The 20,799-nt window shown below is 40.4% G+C and overlaps 1 protein-coding gene across 37 annotated transcripts in view; it reads left to right on the plus strand.

Moving 5' to 3' along the window:
• SIPA1L1 (signal induced proliferation associated 1 like 1) overlaps window positions 1–20,799 on the plus strand; it is a 213,894-nt gene that overhangs the window by 14,531 nt on the left and 178,564 nt on the right. The window contains exon 1 of one of the 37 annotated variants that reach the window (XM_035540212.1): window positions 11,808–11,892. The exons of the other annotated variants lie outside the window; for them this stretch is intronic. The gene's annotated coding sequence lies outside the window, so the exon portion shown is untranslated. Of the gene's footprint in view, window positions 1–11,807; window positions 11,893–20,799 lie in introns of those variants that run through there. 37 annotated transcript variants of the gene reach the window in all.

Below are 20,799 nucleotides of genomic sequence, written 5' to 3' on the forward strand. Positions count from 1 at the left end.
AAAGAGGGAAACCTGATGCTTTCCCTCAACTTTTGCTAACGCAAATATTTAGAAGTGAGAACAGAAAGGCGATACTTATGTAAAAGCTATTTACTTAGTTGGGCTTCCCTTGGATGTGTTTTTCTTCACTCTTTCCCTTCCTTAGCAGTTGTTGAGGAAGGCTGTGTGGACAGGAAGCCGGGCTGTTTTAACATTCACCCCCCCCAGTTGACTTCTGCAGCATCCTATAGGGTAGTCGCTGCCTTGTACTTGACTTAACTCTGGGAATTCCCATCACGTCCTGAATTTTGTACTGTTTGTCGCATTGCCAGACAGAAAGATTGTGAGGGGAATCCTCGTTAGGATGCCTTTGGTAAATACAAACAAACGGCAAATGGCAGTATAATCTCAAAACATGCCATTCTTGCTGAATTGGAAGGGCCTTTCTGGGATTTTGAGTTCTGTGGGTTTTTAGAGCACGTGTGTACAGGGAAATGAATGGCTGTTGATCTTCTGGAGAACTTCCCAAGACAGACACTTTCACTCTGCAATTATAACTATGTGAGAAGCTCCATGGAATAATTTGGGAGCTATAAGTTAATTCTTGCCTTGCTATACAGTTGCTGCCCTATCTAGGCAAAGCCAGGAGATCTGTAGAGCTATATACAGTGTGTATATATATAAATACGTTAAAAATGTCAGGACTTTTTTGTTTCAAATAAACTATTACTGTAGTTTACTTCTACTTTCACCCAGGAAAAAAACCACAAGGTTAATTGATATGCTAAATACATTCAGAAACCAGAGAATAGGTTATTCTGACTCCAAACAACAGCATTAAAATTGAGTATGAATGTGCAACAGTGTGCTGTATGTTTCAGATTTAATCACTTGTATATGTACCGTTGATGTAGTAAAGACTTTCAAATTTGTTAGTAATTTGAAGAACATCTTGAGTGAGACAAAGGTATGGTAATAAGTAGTAATTAAATGCTGCAGAGGGTGCTCATCACTGTTATTTTAACAGAAGTTAGTCATTATCTGCTGATTGCTGGCTTCATTAAATCTTAGTTTTTTAGTTTGTAAGTCAGAGCTTACATACATACCTCAGCAGCTGAACTGAGGCTTTCCATTCTTGCATAGTTGAAGTATCTTTTGTTCTTGGATTTTAAGAGTAATGACTTACCTCAAACTGCCAACAACTTTACCCCTGCCAAAGGCAAGATTGCAAATGTTGTGAACGTGCTCTTTAACTAGAGATAATGCATCTCTTCTGAAAATCAGGGGGGAAATGCGTCAGTCTTATTGAGAACAACTACTTACCTGTTGTGCAAAACCAGCCACATGAAAAAAAATAAATCATAAGCAAGGTAAATGCTGCCTCCTGTAAAAGTACAAAACGTGCAGAGGTAGGAAATACCTGAAGTGTTGGGTGAGGGAGACGTTTGCTCTTCCTTATTTTCCTTGAAAACTTGTGCTTTATATATATATATATATATATATATATATATATATATACATACAAATAAAGGAGCTATATATAGTAGTTGCCAAATATTCCCAGCTATGATGTAGTCTTACTTTAGGTGACAAGTTTCTTCAGGGTCTTGGGGCAAGGGATTAAGTGACTTTGGGCTAAAAAAAGACTGGCCTCACAAATGGGTATAAGGAGAGAGATTATGGAGAGGATGAAGAATGAATTTGTAGATAAAATCCTTATTTCGTCTTTCATTTTCTCTTAATAGGAAGAGGTAATAAGAATTAACAAGGGTAAAACTTAAATAAATAGTTGATAGAATGGAGAGGTAACAGATTTAAGGTAAATCACGTTTTGATCATTTACTTGTTTGGAACAGGTTGTAGGGTAGTGATGTGAATGTTAAGGTAGCTAAGGTGGAGGATACTTGTTAGACCAGTGACTATTTAGATGTAAGAAGCTGGTTTCAGAGTTGGAGGAACTGTAAATGTTGTAATGTTGTTTGGCTTAGGGTTGTCGGTTGTTCTGATGTGGAGAACGAAAAGACTTCTGGCAGAATGATGAGCTTCCTTTAAGGTGGCATCAAAGCATCCAGAATAAGCATGGTTGATACGTACTTTTTGGTAGATAATACCGAAAAAGGAAAATTTTGTAATTGTGTTTATATACTGTAGCTGAAGCTGTGTGAACAGTGAAACATATCTTACATTTTTCCGTCTCTCTTCTTTTTCCTGGGTGTTATAATTTAGAAAAAGAACGGCTCAAAGGTGTCTGATTCTAGCTTAAAATGAGGTAAGAATTGAACATCTGTTTGAAAGGAGGGGGGAGAGGAATCTGCATAGCTCAGTATAGAGGAAGCTAACTGCTTAAAATTGTCGAGTTTGTTAAATTTGAATCATGCTTTCCTCCAGAATGACTAGCTTCCTTTACAGCATCATTGGAAAACGTGGCTAGAGCACTGTCTTTGTAGTGCAGCTATTTGGTTGCAGCAGCAAGGTGAGGTTTCCTGTGGAAGCTGTTAATAAACATGCGAGCATATTGACCCGAGCACAGCTTAAGAGTTTTAATTAATTCTTACTTAAAACTTAGCTATGTTAGCTATGAATTCAATCTTTACTGTTACTATCCGGTAAGAATGCTAGGATAGCATAGGCAGCGTACCTGGTTGTGTGGTCTTTCGTGTTCAGTTTTTTACATGGAGAAAGACAAGGACTTGTGGAACAGTGCTGCAGTATTTCAGTAATGTTTTACAGGTGGCAATAAAAGCTTTTGGCTCTGCTGTAGTACGTGGGTGTTATGTGCTTGCAGCTAAAGTCGTTTAATGTTGGCTTTTAATAGTACTTCTGAAAATGAAGTAATCGTGTGCACAGCATAATGCAAAATACCCTTAAATAGTGGTTGGTTTCTGCATTACGCTATTTTCTTGTTGCTGATAAAGGAGGTACAAAAACCTTTCAGTGGCTGAAATTCAAAGCAATTTTGCCAGGTAGAAGAACGAGCTTTCTAAAGGTGGTGGGTTTTTTCTTTCTGAATCTTGTGCTAGTGCTGGATGACTGTTCTATTTGCACCGCGAGCGTTTCTAATTTTCAAAGAGTAATAGCAGTATCCATCTAGTTTGCCATAACCATTCTGTGTTTTCCTCCTAATAGTTAGCCGAGATGCCAAAAGCTCTTGAAATGCACGGAAGCTCCAGGTAGGTTAGTCATTTGAGAACTGGCACCCATGGACGCAGGCAGTGTGTTTTGCTGTCCCTGTGCTCAAAGCTCAGAACCAAAGGCGTAGGATACTGCTGGAGTGCTACTGCTGTTCGGTTTATAACCATGGTAATTAGTGCTGAATGTCATTAAGATGAGTTTATGTAATATTAATAAAACTTCTTGTGAAGTTGAGCTGTCGTCATTATCTTGTTGAATAGCTGTGCTGAAAAGCTGCTTGACTCTTCCCTGGAAGCAGAGCAAGTGAGGAGGGCTTACGGTGGGGCCCATGAGGTTGCAGTCCCTCTTCTCCGAGACACCAGGTGTGAGGAGAGACTACTTTAATAGCAGCCTACAGCTTAAGTGTGCTCTCCCCCAGCTTTTTTCTTGTCTTGTGAGCAGAAAACAGTTGTCCCAGTCTCAAGACTATACAGGAAGAGGGAAAAAATGAGGAGCAGGCTGTTGCTCCCACTGGAGTTAATGTGGTCTGATCCTTTCTGCATCTGAAAGGCTCCTGGGAAAGGTGTGCAGGGTGGGGTGGGGTTATATAAATTGTTTCTGCCAGTGGCAGAAACTGATTACTTTTGAGGTGGAACTCAATTTCCTTTTCTCCTCCCAGCCCCAGCTGGTGCGGTGCGGTGCAGTTGCATGATAATTAGGCTGCTCTGTGTTGAGTGCGCTCAGCGTCACTCATTTATGGGAACTAATGAGATTGTAGTTTGATGTGACATTACTGTAATATCAGTGCTTCGTATTCATTCATTAGTTTACCTCAGTGACTTTGTGAAATAAGGAAGTGCAGATGCCCTTGAGCAAGTCGTTTTAACACCGCGCATGAAAAATATGTAATAGCGTTCAGAACATAAATTGTCTTGAGCTTTAGATTTCATCTCGCTGTGGAGGGATTTATTCATAACCAGCTGTGGAGATGTGCTGGAGTTCTAGAGCCAGCCCTGGTGGCTGCGTCCCCCTTGCCTGCAGCTCACTGCCCTTGCTGTCCCTTGGGAGCAGTCCCCAGCCCCCAGATCTCCTCTACCATGCCCAGCCAGAGCTAAGGGAGTGGCTGAACAAAACCGTGCTGGGGCTGTGCTGGCAGTGCCCTAGCAGGGCTTAGTGCTCCAGCCTGTGCCCTGGCCTTGTTTTAGGTGCTATTACAGCTTTAGCTCGGTGCATTGGCATGGCACAGTGCAGTGCTGTGCTGACTTGGTAGCTCACGTGTGGATGGCATGTAGCAGCAGTAGCGCAGCGCTGTGTACCAGCTAACCCGCCTCTCCGCTCAGCAGCACGTACTGAGCTCGGAGACAGCGCTGTGCTGATGTGGCTCTAGTGGTTCTGGTGCTTGTCCAGTGGCATTAGCTCAAAGGTCAGCATAATAGCTGGCATGCTGCAAAATAAAGTAATACATGAATAAGTTTGATTTTTAGTTCCGTGCTAGATATCCCTGCCTCAACAAACTCTTATACATCGTGATCTGTAGTAATAAAATGAGAGAGATCGTCTGTAAAATTGCAAAAAGAATAAAACAAGTGACTAAAATAAAATGTGTAGCAAGTGTCAAACCTAAGGCTGTTAGAAATGTATTTTAAAGTGTTCCTTTAAATCTGGATTAATATCCAGTGTGGGGTCTGAAGTTGTGTTTGGGAAGGATTGTGTTCAGGAGTTGCAGGGGAAGTGCTGCCTGGCTGTGCCCAAGTGTGCCACTTATAGGATCTCTCTGCTGATGCTGTGCCCTGCTGCCACCAGCGAAGGTGCCTCATGTTGTTACTCCTGCTTTTTTTCCTGTTTTAGTTTAATCTGGTTCCAGGGAACATGTAGACAATGTTCTTTAGCTTAGAGCTAGCTTGCATATGCCTGCGTTGCATGGCAGCCGCTGCTGGGGCAGCACTGTAGCTGGATCCCAGATATCTGGTGATGGGTTTGAGGAGAGTTTGCCCTCAAAGTTTCTGTTTTCCTATGGAAACCAGCTTGTGTGATCACGCTCTCTGTGCCTGCATCTTTGCTCTAACTCTTCTTCTTTCTCCCCATCCTCCTCTATTTTTTTGAATTCAGGGGCTGTTGTTCTAGCCCCTTCCCTCATATTTCTCTGAGATTTATGTACATCTGGAGTACAGCAACCCTTGTAAAAACAGGCTGTTGAGGGGGAAATGGAGTCTCAGTGGTGGCAAAGGTGCAGGGGGCACAGCGATGCTGACAGTCACCAGAGCTGTGGGATTTGCACAACTGCATGGCAGAGGCTTCAGCTGGAGCGTGTGAGTTCTGACACCAGCTCTGGTCAAGCATGAGGAGAGCTTTGAAGGTACTGGGCTCTGGGTTCATGCAGCTACTTGTTCTGTATAGACTTCCTTCATGGAAAAAAAAATGCACAAGACCAAATGCAACAGGAGCGTGTAGCAGTATCGGTATTTAGGTTGCTTAATAGTTTCTGCTCTTAAGTGTCCTGTCAGCTTGCTTTTTTCCCTCCCTCCATAAATTGTTCACATGACAAAACAGCAGGTTTTCTTGGCAGAAGAGATCCCTCTGTACCGGGGAGATGTCTTCCGTCCTGAGGTCTAACAATATTACTGTGGAAAGGTGGGATGCTGGTTACCAGTAGCTTTCTCACTCTAGCTTTTCCCACGGAAAGTCTCGTCCCAGTGCCAGAGCAGCGAGATGTGTGTGCATTTCAGGCTGGTCGTGTGGGGTCTGTTGGAGGCGTGCTGGTGGGCTCCTGTGCTTGCTACCAAGTGTGGTGGCATAGGGCTTGGGTGAAGGAGGTGATGTGACGAGGGTGAAAGATGTTCTTGCCTTTGCTTGTCTCACTGGTTAAAACTTCAGCTTTTTTCTGGCACGTTTTCTTGCTATTCTGCCTGAAAAGCCAAGTAGATGTGGTTGGTTAGTCAAGGGGTGCAGGAGCTAGTTTTTCTGAGTCTCACTGGACAGGCAGTAGGGGACACCGTCAGAAGAGGACATCCTGACGTTGAGAAGAGGTTTGATCTTCTGCACGTCATGTTTTTAAATGTTGGACAACAAGGCAGTTAAGGTAAAGCAGTATTGTAATGATTTAAACTTTGGATCGATTACAAGGTAGACTAGTGAGATGAGATCTGCCTCTTTTTAGAGAGGCAAAACGAAGTGTTCATATCCATCTGAGAGGGGAAAGTCTTGAATAAGCTGCGTGCTGACCTTGGTCCCTTGCAGCAGAGGCACCACGTGCAGCGGTAACTGGGGCAGCCTCCTCTTCCTCCCATTCCATCTCTCCACTGCATCCTCTCAGCCTCAGCAGCTGCCATAGGATATGCAGCCTGCGCTCTGTAAGCTGTTGCCTCCTGTCCCATGACCTCTCCGAATGGGGATCTATGATCCCTTTTCTGTTGAAGAGTTGAGGAGGGTACTGCTCTCACCATAGTGACTATTTGCAAGGCCTGGTACTGGGCTGTAAGGCTTCGTCAATCTTCCAGGTGAGTAACTTGGGTTGTGGCTGCCACGGTAATGCAGCTTTGCGGTTCGGGTGGCAGTAGTCTGTCCTAAAGTCTGAAGCTGTGTTGGCTGCTCTGCATCAGGCAGCACTGCAGTGCTGGGCTGCAGGCCTGCTCTAACACGCAGTGCTTTCTTCTGGGTAGAAGAGGGGAGAAAGATTGAAGAGGAAGCTGCGTTAGTGGCGGGAGCAGAACCTCATAACATATCCAAACTTACATGAAGGTTACAAAATGAGAACACTGGTTCAATGATGCTCCAAGCAGGGCTTTAGGATTCCCAGTACTGGGTCAAAAGTACAGTGGTCACATCATGGAAAGTATTGATCTTGTAAATGATCTTGTAAATTATTCTGTTTTAAATAAATAAAGAAATAAAATATATGTATACCAGGTACTATCATGTCTTGTTTGCAGTAGGAATTATTTATTCAGACCACTACAATTTTGTACTTGTTTAAGTATTAGGCACATTCCTGCCACTGATGGCAACTTGTATCATGTTCTGGCACACTTGAATTTGATCATGTGCCTAAGTCTCATTTGAATTTAACTTACCTTGGTCTGTGATGTGGTAATGCAGAGACTTGCTATTAGCTGTGAAACCATCATTTTAATGTCTTCTGTGACAAATTTACAGATGTTTGAAAAAGTTTACTTTTCTGTTTTGCTTGCAACTTGTAAATAATTTAAAATACAATGTCTTTTTTCAGCATTTGAATGATAAAGAAAAGGATGTACGCATTGTACAGCCACAGTTGTCTAAAGTTACAGAAGGATGCTTTTAGATATGATAAACACTAGTGTTCATTACCTTATCTTAATTTTGGACATCATTCATGCTTAATGTTATGCCAAAACCAAAGTCTCTTACTAATTTTGTAAAAATATAAAAACCTCAGCCCTAGTCTAGTGAAAAAGATTCTTGAATTCTCTTCAAGCTTCTTGATATAGATAAAAAGGCTTGGTTTTTTTTTATCTGGAGAATGCTTAAAAGTAATGGGGCCATTAGAGGAAAAGATTTTAATGGGATCATAAATGTTCTATTTGGATCTGTCTTATTAGACATGGTTTAAAAATTGAATCTCCTTCTGAAGCCATTTACATATTCAAAATTCTCAGTAATTGACCTGATTCTACCACAAGCTGCTATTTATCTTTCAAGACATGAATTGGTCTTATCTTTAAAAGTCTTTTGACCTTTCTTTAAAATCATTTGGAAAAGGGAGAAACGTACTTGTCTAGGGTTGTGACTAGATGCTGTCTTTTTGTCTGTTTTTGCTCTACTCAAAATTTTCTCTCAGCATCTGGGGATTGTTTCCAGCAGAATAGGAGATGCTGAGCTTCATGATAGTGTCATGGGTGCTAAAGAAAGGCTCCAAGGACAGTGTCAAAAAGTTCTGGGTGAGGAGTTTCAACTGTTGTTGCAACACTGGCAAACTTCTCACCAAGTGTTTGTTAAGGGCACAGCTTTTAAACTTTCCAATTGCTTTCTTGGGAATTCTGTTTAGATTTTCATTTTTTCTATATGGCATTTATTGGCTAGGTTTGGAAAGAGGGAGAGATTTTTCTAGTGTTTTTTTTTTTCCGTGTGCAATGAAACAGGAGTGTCTTCTGTTGAGTTTCTACAAGCTGAAGAGCCTTACCTTGGTGTGATTGTTGGATGTCAGTACCTTCATTTATGCTTATGCTATGATAATGTCTAGAGGCATTGTACAAATAAGCGAAATGCTGTGCAGATACAGCTCGGATTCTGCAGGTGGATGTGAGTATACAAAGCCTCACGTTCCTATGGAGGCCTACCTCCCCTGACCCTGCAGATGCAGTTACCCAGCAGTTCTGTTCTCTTGGTTCTCGGGAACCTCTGGACATCCTCAGTCACAGCTGGCTGCTCCAAGCAGGGTCGGGATGGTGTCTGGTTGGGTTTTGAACATCTCTGAGGATGGAAACTCCGCAGTCGCTCTGGGTGACCTGTTTCAGTGTTCAGTCACCCTTACAGCTTTTTTAACGTTGACAAGATGTTTCTAATATCTAACATGTTGGAGTTGTACTTCCGAACACTGAGCACAGTGCTTGCCAGAAGCCAAGAGAAAAGAATCTCCAGGATGCTGCTAAGAAATTGTTTCATTGTTCAATTTCTGTTCTGTGTGTGGGCCAAGTAACGACTGTAAGCTAGAGCTATTCAGTGGATCTCTGTTAGGTAGTTAAAGAACAGCAGGACAAATTCACTTTCTGGCCTAGCAGCCTGATATCATGCTTAGCTAATGTGTTACGTTTTCTGAAAGCTTTCAGAGAACATCATTCATATCGGTGGTGTTTTGCTGGCGTGTAGGAAGTGGTGGCATTGTCCTTCTGCAGGAGGGCACAGAAGTGTCCCGTCTCTGCAGAAGGTTGACACATGTGCACCTTAGATGTGAAACTTGCTTTTGACAAACTAGTTTTCCTGCGTATGTGTGAGTCAGAGTCTGCTGGAGGTCTATTCTCTTTTCTGGAAATGCAGTATCTTTTCCTATGACAATGAGAGGGAAGAATGCACAGAAGACAGCGTACTGCTGCATCACCACACCTCCAGAAAAGCTCAGTACCACAGCCTGAACTGGGGAAACTGATGTTTTGTGGGCCTTGCTGTGTATTCCTCTCTTTACCACACTTCTAATGGTAGCTTAAGCACTCAGAATTACTGCAAAATTTACTATTATTTTTATGTGATGGTTGCTTTGTATCAAGTATGATAATGTGAATGCAGGTGGTTCTGGAAATCTCACTCATTCCACACAAAGCAAGGATTTGGCAGATCTGTGTCTCTTGCGCTGTAGTCATGTGGATGGTACAGAATCGCAGAACGGCCTCAGTTGGAAGGCACCTCTGGAGCAAGGAAGGGGGTCCAGCTGAGCCTTCTCCAGAGCAACAGCCCCAGGTGCCCCAGCCCACCCGTGTTCGTCGCCTGCTTCAGCCCCCGTCCTCTTTCTGGTGTTTGCTGGGTTGCATCAGGGTGTCTTCCTGCTGCTGTCGAGTCTGGTGAAAACTGGACGTGCTGGTTCAGCTGAGGTCTCAGGAATGCTGAATAAAGGTGAATGTCACTTCTTAGGCTCAGACGGCACTGATGAGTGCTGCAAGGCTAATGCTGTGACTTAATCTTGCCTACAGTTTGAGATGTGCTTTCAGAAATTTCTATTTTTATTCCTCGATGCATGAGGAACCTTTGATTGAATCAGTTTTACCTTATCGCTGTTTCCAGAAAGGATTATTTAGGTTGTCTAGCTTGAAGGAGACTTTCTAATTTGTAGCCAGACTTGTTTCACACAGCTGCAGACTTAATCAATATGTTTCACTGCTCTTTGAATTTTTTTCCTTCTAAATTGAACTGGGTAGTTGCACATCATTTTAGTTATTCTACCGATGTATTTTGCTTTATGTGGCATATTATGTTTGTTCGTATTGTTGTTTCTTCAACCCAACCATGGAACAAACCATTGTGGTTGTCTGACTTTCAGTGGAAAACGTGATTTTCTGCCCACTTTATTCTTAGTATCTTAATATCAGCTTTCAATTTATAAATTACCATTTGTTTGAGCTGCATGCAAGGATCCATATTTTAATGTGTAGCCATTAGCAATCAATAAAACTTGTACAAGAATGAATGCTTATGGAAGAAATATGAAAGCAGCTATTCTCAGAAATCGTGAATAGGGGCGTGAAGTGGTGGGGGGGGCAGTGGAGAAGAGACAGGGAGTGTATGTTTGTCCTGGGTGGCTCGATATTCCATGTGAGCCAGCGAGAAAAGACGCTTTGTCCTTGCTGCTCGTGTCTCTTGCCACACTGCGTGTGACATTTGGCACGCTACGAGCGCAAGCCTCAGAGCAGGAGCTAGAAGTAATGGAAGCTGTCTTGGTGTGGACACAAGCTGATGCAGAATGCAGACCCCGGGCTTAGGGTCTGATTCAGACCTCTCCTGTGGTAAGGTTTTCAATTATCCAGCTTTGCTTTTTTGCTGAAGACTAACTTCTTTTACAAAAACTTGCTGGGGTCCACACAACATTGCTTGTGCCACGGTTGGACCCATCGGGACCTTTATTTCTAAGATGATGTGCAGTGTTTCAGGGCACGAGGACAAACCAGCATGCATCCCACGCTTGTCACAGCAGTTTTGCCTTCCACATCATGGGGAAAGTTTTATCTGGGGGTAATTTTGTCTAATTGAGCCACTCTTGCTATCTTGCTAATGTTACCTTTTTCCGCTAAATATATCAGCAGACACAGAGGAGATAAAAATGTAAACAGCATGTATTTGAGTGGCTTCATGCTTCTTCGATTATTTAAATTATTCTTTTTCTCTGTCATGAAATTAAGTGGGTTGTCATGTGGAATTTCAACTAACTCCTGTTTTCTACCTTTGACCGTTTATTTTATTTCCATCACGAAGTTCTTCTTAACAACCTGTACAGAAGAAAATTATTTTCTGTGCACCTGCAGCTTACTCTGTAATTACAGATGTGGACTTTCTAAACTGTGATTTATTCTTCTAGAGCAACTTGTGTAAGTGTGCACTGTTCATGAGACTGTCTGTGCTAAAACTGCACTTAAAGCTTTGTTCAGGTTTTTTTAAATGTTGTGCATGTCTGCTTTTATTCTCCCAGTTCATTTCCATACATGAGCACTGTTTTTCCTTTGCCATTTTCATGTCATCTGAAGAAAAAAGATCACTCAGTGTATTCGTGATTACAAACTTTTAAAAGAGATTTGAAACTATTAAATATTTTTTTTATGGAAACTTCTAAAAACACTGCTTGTAAACAAAGATTATCAGTTAAGATATTAGTTTGGCAAATGGTGGCATCTTTTGATTTTTTTAAATGGGTTTCATCTTTGTTCAGATTCCTAACCTTACTGTTGAAATAATATTATCAAAGATGTGGATCAACGAAAAAAAACCTCACTAAACTTGCAGCAGCTTACTTTTTGATTTATGTATGTAATTTGTGAGCATTTCTGGACAAAGCAATGGAGCATTTTAGAGTAGGAAGTCTTTGTTAATTTATGTGAAATGTGAAGCTTTTATATGGGAAGCTGCATTATTTGAAGCATTATTCTTTCTTGGTGAAGATCTGGTGTGCTGGACTTCAGAATGGTCTTTGTGTTTTGAGGGCTGAGGGATTGGAAGATGAAAATCAGAGGAAAGGAAATAAAAAGATGTTCTCGTTTCAGACTTGAGGAGTTTCCTCTCTGTGAACTCTCTTACATATGGGATGTCCAGTAAGACAGATAAGAAGCTGAAGAAAATTGCAGTGCGGTAAACTTGAATTAATTTTTCTTTCCTCACCACTAAGTGCATTATTAAACTTTTTTTTGTTAAAACTGGATATTCTTAGTGGCAAAATATTAGAACGGACAGAAATATTTGAGATCTGTATCCTAAGCCAGCCCCTGGGCTGGGAGGCAGACTTGTACATGTGCAGGAATTACTGTGAAAGAGCTTTCTGCAGCTCTCTTCTAGGACAGTGGCCTGCACTACATAAACATTTGGTATGTGCCTTGACTGGAATATGTGGGTTAGTAAGTTGGCTTGTTTTCGCTTTAGCTGTGAAGGTTGGATCTGGAGATTTCACTGGCTGTACTTGCATTTCAGTATGTACCCAGTTCAGGTTTAATTATGGAAACTAAAGCTGCTGTAAAGCAACTGCAGCCAAGGCGAATATTTCTTTGAATTTGCTAGGGACTAGGGAGAAACAGAGCTATGATCTAGCAAATGTGAACTCACAGGGCTGCAGGAGCATGGGAAAAGCTCTGCTTTTTCTCCCCCAAAAAAGGGATGTCTCAGCCCAGACTGAACTGAATGTCTTCCCTGGACGCCATGTATGAAACTGATTGGTCTGGCTTTTTATGTTTTTTAGTACATAACATGGAGGCTGCTGGTAAAAGCTTAATTCTGTGTTGCGTATGTGAGCCCACAGTAAGGCAGTAAATCAAGCAGAATTAACTGAGCCATCGGCTGATGGCCTCTGGAAGAAGAGAAGCATGAATGGGCAGTGGGGATGCGCTCCTGTTGAAGCCCAGACCTGTACCTGGTTGTCTTTGGGTTGAGACCCATTGTTATTAAGGAAAAAGGCTACCAAAGGCATGCAGTTTTATAGGGTGGCTGCATTGCTCAGCACATCAACTGAGAGGTAAACCTTAACTCCAACGCGCAAGAGGGCAAAGCAAAAACTGACACTGCAGTATCTATTTTATGCAACCCACTGGTTATTTCTGGTAATAATCATACGGATCCAGCAAGTTCTTCTACAGCCATCTTAAGATATCTGCTGCTTTAGCAGAACCGAGTAGTGCAGAGCCGTGTTATTCTGTGCATGTTGAACGTGCCGCTCCCATTGCGGATGCGAATGGGTGATGTTTTCAGCAGGCAGGTGTTCAAACTGATTGTTCAGCTAACGGATGATCTTGCCAAAAGGGCTGTTTGTGTTTAAAGCAAATTGCACAAATTGATTCCTTTTGTATACCTAAAGGAATATTGAAGCATACGATGCATCCATAATTGAACTTGCCATGTAGGCACGTTCAGTTTCACAGTTCGCTCTGTGGTACACGGGGCGAATTGCTTATATCTGTACAGCTGTGACTAAAAGGTTCTTGATAAGGTTTATTACAAAAGAAGAGAACGTGTTTAGATTATTTTTGTCATGCCATTGTTGCAACACATCCCCAAAAATCAAATCTCCATCTTTTTGATATATTTTAGGTGAAAAACTTTTCTTTGGACTTGACCAGATGTTGACTGACAGGAGTGAAATGTAATACTTCTGTGAGCCTGCATCTGTCTGGAAGAATTGATGAGCGGGATAAGAATTCATGTATCTTGCATAAACCTTTCTTTTGGGAATATTTTGGTACTGTAATAGTGAATGTGTGACCTCTGGTGTGCAAGTGGAAGGAACAAAGGAAATGATGAAGGGTAAAGCCAGCAGGCAAATCCAGTCTTTCTCCCTTCCAGCATAAGGTGAAATGTCATTGTTCTGAATGCTTCAGTCTGGGCAGTGCTAGTGGGCACGCTGAAGTGCTTCCCACAGTACGGGTCAATGGTGGCGGAATACAAAGTTGGATGAGGGAAAATAAATGTATATTTGAATTTGAAAAGCTTTTTTTCCTGTCAGGTAATAAAGTTTTGGCTGATAAATTTTGTGGCATACAGCAATAGCTCACATTGTGAAGAAGCTTGAACAGCAGAAGTGGGTTGAGAAAGAAGCTGTCTGTTGCTTTTTGAAGATGGCTTCTGCAGAGTACAGTTAGACCATGTCTGGATATTCTGTGTTATTTCTTGTGATTTCTTTTACTGCAAAGCCGTAGGTGTTTCCTGGTACAATTTCTGACCTTTTGTTCTTGAGAGCTCTATGTTGTTCATGGACTAAAAAGTAGAGTGACTTGTTAAAAAATCCATCGTAGGTATGTGGAAGGGTCTTGATGGACAGGAGGGATCATCCTGTGGCAAAATTGACTCAGTACAGTGACTTTAGACTTTAAAGCTCTTCTGTTTCTACTCAGGGAAAAGCAATTCTTTCAGTGGAATTCTGGATTGGCCTTGGCTCAAATATAATGGATTTGGCTTAATTTCTTTTAAACAGGAAGAATTTCTGTGCTTGACACAATGGAGCAGGGGAAAGGAATTTGCCTGTGTGCAGGTGCATTTTTGCATGTTTCCTACAAGGATGGCTGAGAAGAGATGGTTATAGATATACTGTGGAGCTGCAGATAAGTTAGCAAGAGTTTGTCCTCTTTACTCTCATTGCTTAGAATCTAGAAGATTATTTCAGTTTTCATAACTTTTTTTTCTTAGAGCCTTGTCTGGAGGAGTACTTAGGCTTTTTAGTGCGTTGAATTGTGTCAAAATTGTGTCATTCTTCTCAAATAATTTGCACTTTGTCTTTAATTGCAATTTGAGCTGGTTTTGATAGAAGTGTTTTGTGCATTTTCAATGCTTCTTAGGTAATTGTCACCTATCCTAAACCATACAGAGATAATCTGCATTAATATACTGCATGATAGGTCATCTTTTTTGAATGGCAGCAAGCAGGTTTCGTATGTTCAAAGTAACAGATGTGTAGTTAGATAGAAAACTTTCTTTCATTTTTGTGAGCCTTAACCTCATATAAGTACCTAAGATTATTTGTGGTTTTGATCAGGGGAAACATCTCCCAAATCAATTTGTGGAACAGCCTTGGAAAGGGACTCACAACTTGCGTAGTACTCTTAATAAGGAACAAAGGTGCCTCATTTGTCAGATCTACACCTAAATTTGCATGATGACCGTCGTTTTTCACTGATGGTGACTACTGAAGGAGCTCTGGCTTTCCAGTCTCTGCTAGTTTTTACTTCTGGGCCGACCTCAGGTACGTCACTGCGACACAAGTCCTTGAGTCATTTTGCTGGCGCTCTGCCCTCCACCCTCGTACGGGCTTGCTCAATTGAGAAGGCAGCAGAGAGGCAAGAAGCTGCAAGATGGTTGCTCATCAAACCACATCCTAAAAATAGTGTGGCAACTTTAGGTGTTTCTGGGTCTTTGTACATTGTCTTCTCTGAAAGACCAGAGAAGCTGGTAAACATATCTTTGAAGAGCAGTGAATCAAACTGGAAAAGGAAGGCAATTAGTTGAAAGCTGCTATTTGTGAAACAGAATATAGGTTGTAGCAAGTACAGCACTGCAAGTATAGTGAAGCAGCTGCCACATACTTGGAGAGAATTTGCAGTCACAATAATTCTTCTGTAATTCTTTTATTTTTTTTATACCCTCCTCTGTCTTCAGTTGGGGATGTTGACTGAGGCTGCTGTGGTCACTTTGGACACTAGAAACTGGGATGAGGCAAACAGCCTCTTTCTTTACACAGTGTGCAGCTGTTGGATGAGAATGAGCTAGTTATATTTTAAGCTGTATTTGAAATCTCTAGATGACCTCTTCGGTGCTCTTCCTTTTTTTTTTTTTTTATTTTCCCCCTTGTTGGGATGCATCATACTTTTTGTTTTTTAGTGCAATTCTGAGAAGGAAAAAAAAGCCTCAACATCAGTGGTCTGACGTATATATGAATTTTCTGTGTTGTAATGAAACTTACTGTTCTGCTTTTTTTCCTCTCTCATCTTTCCAAACTATATTACAATGACATGGCTATCGCTGCCAGCTCTGTGCAGGGCAGATTGTTTCTGTGAATGCATTCCAACAGGTGTGTTTTGTTTTTGTTTTCCTGGCATTTATTTTGCAATTTAGTATGAACATAATGCATCACATCTGTATTTCAGTCCAGTTTGAACAAGTTGAGCTCAGGTAGTGGTTAAGTTGTGGTTTTAATGGAATGGTTGTTTGGCAGGCTACGTTCGTAAACACTCCGGCGCTTTCAGCACATAATATTTTGGGGCAGTCATAGTGCAATTGCATAATCTTAAATTATCTACTTTACAAATAAGAGGTAATTATAGCGACTGAATGCAAGCATTGAGCAGTTGAAAATCTGATGCATGAAAAAGGATCTAACTTCTTGTCAGTACCTCAAGCTTTATTCTAAAAACAATTTCTTTTTGAGGGCACATTGAGTTCAACCTAATATGAATCTCCTGATGATACAGGAGTGTGAGAGAGTTGTTTCAGATTTTGTAGGGGCTCCTTAATGAAGTGTGTGATTCACCTCTGGTCACTAGTCAGTACCTTCAGGTGACTCATTTGTGACCCTTGTGATGCTCCATGCTTCCCCAGCCCCAAATGATGGCTAGAAAGCTTTGATTTATTATAAGAAAGATGAATAAGAGAGAGGTCTAGTAGCATTCGGTACATGCTGAGTAGCATATAAACCGAAAAATGAGAGAAGAAAGCTTCTTTTGAGAATCTGAGAGTTGTTTAGATTCTTGTTAAAGAAAGCTGTTTTCCATGTATCAGTTTTGGGGATTGTTCAGTTTAAGCCTTAAGTGTTGTTAAAACCCTGACTAACAATTCTCCTTTTTTTTTCTATTTGAGAAGAAAATGTAAGAATGGGTGTATTACAAGCAGTTCTTTTTACAGTGTTTTATTAGCTTCAGAACTGCCAGAGTTGGAGATAACAGATTTGGTGTGTTATATTAAAAACTGCCTGATCTTCTTTGTATTTGTGCTATCACTTCTTGAATCAAACTGTAATTTTGGACTAGATGTTGTCCAGTGGTCATTATTATTATATATTGTGGGGAAAAGATGCTCTTAAATTTCTTTTTTAACACTGATTATCTTTCTGAGGTTTCTCCAATCCTTTCATTATGTGATACCATGGATAACTTTTTCCCCTTGTGTTCTTCACATTGTGTTTGATTTTTAGCTCTCTTTATCCCTCCAAGGCCATGAGTTTCCAGCGTTTTTTCTCCGTATGAAAGCCATACCATACCTTCTGATCGTTAGTCACTTTTTCTCTAGTTCCTCTATGCCTGGGCAATATGAGTAGAGTTACGAGCAGTAATGACTGTGGTACTTCATATGTGGTGGTGATTTCTGATTTATTTTCCTTTCTAAAATATCCCAATTCCTTTCACTTCCCTTTTGATGCTGTAAAGTTGGTACATTTCAGTGAATACTGACTGTGAGCCTTTTCTTGAAGGTTAACAAACATACCCTTAATATTGCAAAGAGACACTTCAGATTAGTTTTCCCTATCTGTGGCGTTTCAGTGTGTTTATTGACACTGGATTTCATATAACATTGTACTTTCCAATCAGTCCATTCCTGTGAAAACCTTCTGTAGCTGCCCACAGTGATTTACAGAAAAGATTTTTTTCTGACTAATACAGAATCTGAATCTTTTTTTAAGCTTTGCTAAATTTAAATGTTTATATATCTGTCAATTCCTTCCATTTTACATTTTGTCTCCAGTGATGCATGCATTTACCAGTATGGGTCCAAGCGTAGATCCTTGGTATCAGTGCACCATCCTCTTCCCTTCTTTTCTCCTCGCCTGCTCACTATTTAGGAAATCTTATTGCTTCTGCTTGTTTCCCACTTAATATTATTTTTTTCTGACTCATTCTATGATAATTTGGTTTCTTTTAGACCCTTTGGTGAGGGATCTTGCTGAAAGGGGGTTGGACTGGAAGATCTCCAGTGGTTCCTTCCAGCCTTAACCATTCTGTGATTCTGTGAAAGTTTCTCCTAAAGCTCCATGTGCATTCTTGAACTTTTGGGGTGTGTGATATTGACCACTTTTGGATGCTCATCATCTTCTTTAGCGAATCCTGAATGGTTGGACATCTCCTCATGAAAATGTGAGTGCTTTGCTGTATACCTTCTTGTGCAGAAGTGATGATGCTCATCTTTGAAGAGGCAAGTAAAACACGATGAATAATAAAGAGTATCTCTAGCAGAGCCAAAAGGCACACCTTGTAGTTGTGGCAATGGCATGAGATAACTCTGAATGCGTTTTAACCTGTTGTATTATGCTGCCTTAAACCCAGGCTGCGGCACAGTAGAACTGGAAATATTTGAAAGACACATGTTCCCTGCCAATTGCGAGGCAACCACACCCTGGCTTGTGTTTGCTACACCTATGAAGGTGCGTTTCTAATATACTGTAAACAGTTCCTCATGGTTACTGCATAATAAGCTGATTTAACAAAGCTTTGAAACGAATAAATACTGCAAATGCTCAGAATAGTTCTAGTCTGTTTGCCTCTAGAAGCATTTCTCTGAGACTTCTAGGTTACATTAAAAAAACAGACTCCGTTGACTGGGCCCTGGGGTTTTAAAATGCCAAATACAATACTTGTGAAGCAGTACAGGAACAGAGTGGCTTCTGATAGTGTCTCCCATTGCTGTCTGTTAATTCTAGAATGGTATTCTGAAAAATCACATGATAATCCTAACGTAATTAGTGTTTCATGGATGAAAATGTTCGATGCAAGTTCATTTGGCTTTTGAACAGTAATTGCGAATACAGCATGAAGCTGATGAAGTGGTCCTGACTTCTGAGATAAGTCTCTTTTGTATTGCAGAAAAAAAATTGCAGGACTGCAAGGTAAACCAAGCATATTTTCTAGAGCTTCACAGTGGAATCCACAGAGAGAAAATCCTCTCTTTCTGACCTGTTCTTGGGCATCAGATCATGGGAGTAACAAGGACACTTATTGCTTTTTAATACCAAAGATTATGGTATTTTTCGTGGTCAGTAGCTACAGTGCTTTCTATCAAAGCATCTAGTCTTTATTTCTACGTGCTTTTATAGAGTTACAAGAGAATGCTTGATGGAGAAAATACACAAGTGTTCTCTCTGGTTGTGCTCCCAAACGTAATTATTGATCGGTAATAGCATAAGGACGTATTGGTGATATAATAATAAACTGCAGGCTGACCATAAGGAACTGCAAATAATCTCTGAATTAACTACCATAACCTGTAAGTTGCTTCGAGGTAAAATAGGTTTTGAGCAAAGCCCTGCTTGTATTTTAGTATGTAACCTACACCTTTAGTAAAAAGCTATGCTACTTTCTGCTGTTCATTTCTTGTTAGGTGTTGGAGGAGGAAGTCAAAAGGGTCTGATATGACTAACCTACATTAAAAATAATTAAAACTGTGGTTTCGTAGTGCCTCTTTCCTGATAAAAGAACAACTTAAATGTATTTCTTTTTGTTGTAATTAGCTTAATGTAAGTAGGTAATTACATTTTCATTAAGCTTCTAAAGAGTTTTAAAAACAGAGAAGCAGGATTATCTCAGTACACCATGTTACTGAGTGTAATGAGCTGTAATAAAGCAAAATTCTATTTTTGAAATTATATTCAGAAAGATCTTTTGTAGCATGTGAAATGTTGTGTGCCAATAAATAAATTTAAGCAAGCTTTTTGGAGATGAAGAGATTAATTAGGGGATTTGGCAATAAAAATAATTTGAAATCGATTCTGGTAATCTGAGGCATCCCTGACATTGTCAGGAAATAAATGAGCATAATGTATGTATGTTTTTAACTATGAATGAGATTAATCCTCATTAGGTATATGAACTTGGCGGTTGAGACTATATGGGGTTTCACATTGGAATTTAGTTTCTGGGCTGCTTCGTGTAGAACAGTGTATTTTTTGACCAGTTGTAAGTTAAACGAATCATTCTCTTTCTGAACTTTCTTCTGTAAGTTGTGCTTGGCTAGTGAGGTTGAAAGATCAAAAGATCAAGTATCATACATTTAGAGCTTGTCGGAGGATTTTTATTTTCCAAAACTACATTAAATTTTAGGGATAGCTTGTAAGAATCTGAAATTGGGAATTTGATAAGACAAAAAATAGTGGTTCTTCCTAAAATATTTTCAAAATAGCTGTCATGTAAAAATCCTAAACACTTACATAGAAGTCATAGAAATCAAAGCGTGGTAGACATACGTGACTCTTCTCCACTGATAATCAGAAGCAGTTCTGTTTAATATTTCAGTGTTATCTGTATAACACTTAATAATCTGTATACTAAGGGCTCCTGACTTCTTAAGAAAAACAGCATAGTATTTTCAGAAAACTTGTAACTTTTGGAAAGATTTCATTATCAGATGGACTTAAAAGCAAAATTTTGCCGTGAACAACTGATGTAGAATAGCGATATATATTACCAAATATTTCTGTTCTTTGTTCTCTCTAAGAAACTGTTGAGATCAGTACTGGCAATCAGAATTCTGGTCTGAGTTATTTCAGTCTTAAGACTTTACTTATCTGGAATTTGTGTGGTTTTTTTATTATTATTTGAAACTTTAAAATGGCTATAACAGCTTCGCAACAATTTTACAAACATATTTCAGTCTTGTGTGCAAACAGCTGGATGATGTTAGTGATTTTTATTTTCAATTGTACAATGGCTTTCATTAGTCTTGTATATACATTGCTGATGCTACAAAAAAGAACGCTCTGATAGCACCTGTACATGACAGTAGTCTTGCTGAGCTGTTGGGGGAAAAAAAAACACCCAAGGGTTTGACTTCTGTCCCACCTCTTTTACAGTGTACACATACAGGAGACATCAGGTCATTAGTGTGTCTTGCAAAACTCCACTGTTCCTTTCCGGAGGCTGAGAGCCTGCCTCTGAGCAACTGCCATTGCACTGACAAATATCTGCTTATGATTCAAAAAACCCCTCTTTTCTGATACTAGCAGAACTAAAACTGAGTTGTGAGGACCTTTTAGGTCCTTGTTGCCGCAGCATAATTGCATGGAGATGGGCATGCTTG

This window comes from Cygnus atratus, chromosome 5, assembly GCF_013377495.2.
Source record: "Cygnus atratus isolate AKBS03 ecotype Queensland, Australia chromosome 5, CAtr_DNAZoo_HiC_assembly, whole genome shotgun sequence".
NCBI lineage: Eukaryota > Metazoa > Chordata > Aves > Anseriformes > Anatidae > Cygnus > Cygnus atratus.